The sequence below is a fragment of the Peromyscus eremicus genome, chromosome 17 (assembly GCF_949786415.1).
Source record: "Peromyscus eremicus chromosome 17, PerEre_H2_v1, whole genome shotgun sequence".
In the NCBI taxonomy this organism is placed as follows: Eukaryota; Metazoa; Chordata; class Mammalia; order Rodentia; family Cricetidae; genus Peromyscus; species Peromyscus eremicus.
Window position 1 is genome coordinate 21,247,017 of NC_081433.1, and position 2,822 is coordinate 21,249,838.

General features: G+C 39.2%; 1 long non-coding RNA gene across 1 annotated transcript; it reads left to right on the forward strand.

The window, feature by feature from the left end:
* The first annotated feature begins 1,336 nt into the window (after positions 1–1,336).
* On the forward strand, positions 1,337–2,354 carry LOC131894327 (uncharacterized). The gene is made up of 2 exons (XR_009374886.1): positions 1,337–1,388; positions 2,165–2,354. It is a non-coding gene; the product is annotated as an uncharacterized LOC131894327 (long non-coding RNA).
* The last annotated feature ends 468 nt before the right edge of the window (positions 2,355–2,822 follow it).

Genomic DNA, 2,822 nt, shown 5'->3' on the forward strand with positions numbered 1-2,822 from the left:
ATTATAAACAATACTGCAATAAATTACCTTTTTCACGATTTCAAGTTGTTGAATAAATTTTGCATAAATTCTTTGAAGGGAGAAGCTGAGTCAAAAAATAAGCACACAGATGAAGCTTTGTTATGTACCTTGCCAACTCTTCCTCCATAACACACCACTACTTTTCTCTTCCATCAGCACTATGTGATGCCCCACGTATTTGATACTGTTTCCTTAGTTAGACCTATGATAACCAAGGGATTCACACTGACTAGTTCCTTTGATCTCTGGGGCCCTTATATAGCTTTTCTCCAAATAAATAAACTTCATTTCTCGATGCATCAGTCTCTCTTCTCTTTCCATATACGTGTGTGTGTGTATATGTATGTGTACATATACAGAAGTAACCTAGAAGAAAAGAAGAGTTGACCCAGAAATCTGAACACATTGTTCTCCAACTTAATTGTAACAAGTAATTCTCCACTGTGTATAAAATAAGCGTCCATGATTTTCAAAGCTCACTCAAGGCTGTTTTATAATAGCTTTTGGGCAGTCTCATCTTCAGCAACATTTCTCTTGATACTGCTCCTCCTAGAGACCCTGCATTCAGGTCACAAGTCACGGCTGTGCTCATAGGCTTGTTTTGCTTGTCATTCTGTACACTGGCTCTTCATACCTCAACCTTTCTATCTTAGCTCCATCTGTCAGTCAAGTTCAAATGTCAAACTCACTTCTTCAGAACAGGTATAGATCTTACATACTCCTTTATGCTGTGAAAGTTCTTCATTCACACAGAAACTACTGTGGTTCTGGATCCAGGCAAACCCTCACACAGAACCTACTGAGTTTTTTGATCCAGGCAAGCCCAACTGTTTTTTAGAAAGTGTTGGGGGCACAAAGGTCCTTGTGCCCATAGAATACTAGGGAAACCAGGAATGTTAATCACACAGGGTTGTCTCCTCAAAGGAGGAAATAGCTGTTTTCTGCCCAGAAGCCTAGGAGTGGATATTGTTAATGACCTCGATGACCTCTGTTCTCTGTAGACCCAGACCTCACCACAATCCCTCAGAATGTTTGTCCCAGATCCTCCCTCCCTAGACCTTTATTTTTAGCTCCCCATTAATAAAATCCATCCTTAGGGGAGATGTCACATGCCTACTGACCTCTATGCTGTCTTGGTTAGAGACCACACCAGATCCAAGACCTTTAAACTATAGAATCCATCTTCATGGTCACATGTATTTTGCAAAGGAATTTCTATGTATTCACACCTCTTAAGCTTTATTGTGCACCTGGAATTGGAATGAATGTTGCCTAGAAACCTTCTTCCAAAATCTACTTTGTTTAAGTATGCTTACAATAAACTGCCTGGCATCAGACTCTCTAGAAGCTTGATCCAGAACAACTAAGTAAGGCTGAACAGACTTTATTCTCACCTCTTCATGGTTCATTTCTCTGCCTGCCATACACTTTCAGGGCGCCCCCTACACACACACACACACACACACACACACACACACACACACACACACAAGTAAATGGTCAACCTCCAACAATGGGAATGGTATCTTGCTTAACTGTGAAGCTCCAACGGATCCATGAGTTTCCAATGTATTAAAATTAGTAAATAACATGGAAATAACATCACCCTTTACTCAAAAGCAGACTTTTCTCTCATTTGTTTGGATCATACAGTGGAAGGAGGAGGCTCCAATACTTACATTTAGTCCTGGAAAATACACATCCCTCCAACTTCCTGATCATCCTTGGGAAAATCCTCTATGACTATTGCTTTGCTTTATGAGGAAGTTATTCAGCCGTTGTTTTAATTAAGCATGAATATTTGAACATTCTTCTATATAAACAAAAATTTTAAAAAGCAAATAAATTTATTTGCTTAGCAATATATATATATATATGTTTATACATGCACGTATATGTATGTTACAACAATTAGTTTTTTAAAAAGAGGCCAAAAGAAAAAGAGCAAAGAAGGGTCTATGAGAGGGACTGGAGAGAGGGAAAGGAAGAGGGAAATGATTTAACTACATCATAATCTTAAAAAATAATTTTTAAAATAAAAAAAAAATATCTAGAATTGAAGTATATCTTCAATCTAAGGAAAAGTTAGGAAATTTAAATAATTTGAGGAGACATTCACTTTGTGTTTTCTTCTGTTCCACAGCAACCCTGTCCAGACCCCATCTCCAATGCACACTCAGAAGAGAGCCATGCCTTTGAATGGAGAAAAAATGGACTGCCCCTTTTCTATAGCAGAATGGGTTAAAACAAGCACTCCAAGGAAAATAGACTTTTGATATCTTATTCACGGTATTCCCAGAGCCTCAGAGGGGGTAATATAGATGTTCCATTTATGGTTCAGCATTCCACAGTCATTAAATTTAAATGGTTAGGAGTCTCTGCAGCCATCACTGACCATGGCAAAAAAGAAACCTCTCTGACCAGAACTGACAGCAGTACTAATCTATGGACATAAGCATAGTTATTTAGGAGGCGATCTGACAGGCACAATATATCCACTTAGCAAAACAACAGAGGAACTTTCCCACTGCTGCTTATGACCTCCCCAGCCATAGGCTTCTGACTGGGTTTATGATATCAGACTTGAACTCCTTCCTGTGAGGTGGACATCAATTTCAAACAGAAAGTGGGTGTTTCTAATCAAGTTGCCACTATTGTATCAGTAGCCTCATTTTCATCTGGCCAGTGGTATTGTTGCACATAGGGTTCAAAACTCTTCAGATTGCTGATGCTTTTTCTCCAATAGCAGCCTATATAGCACCTTCTGGCACCATGAGAGCTAGCCATCGGGGAGGAAGCTT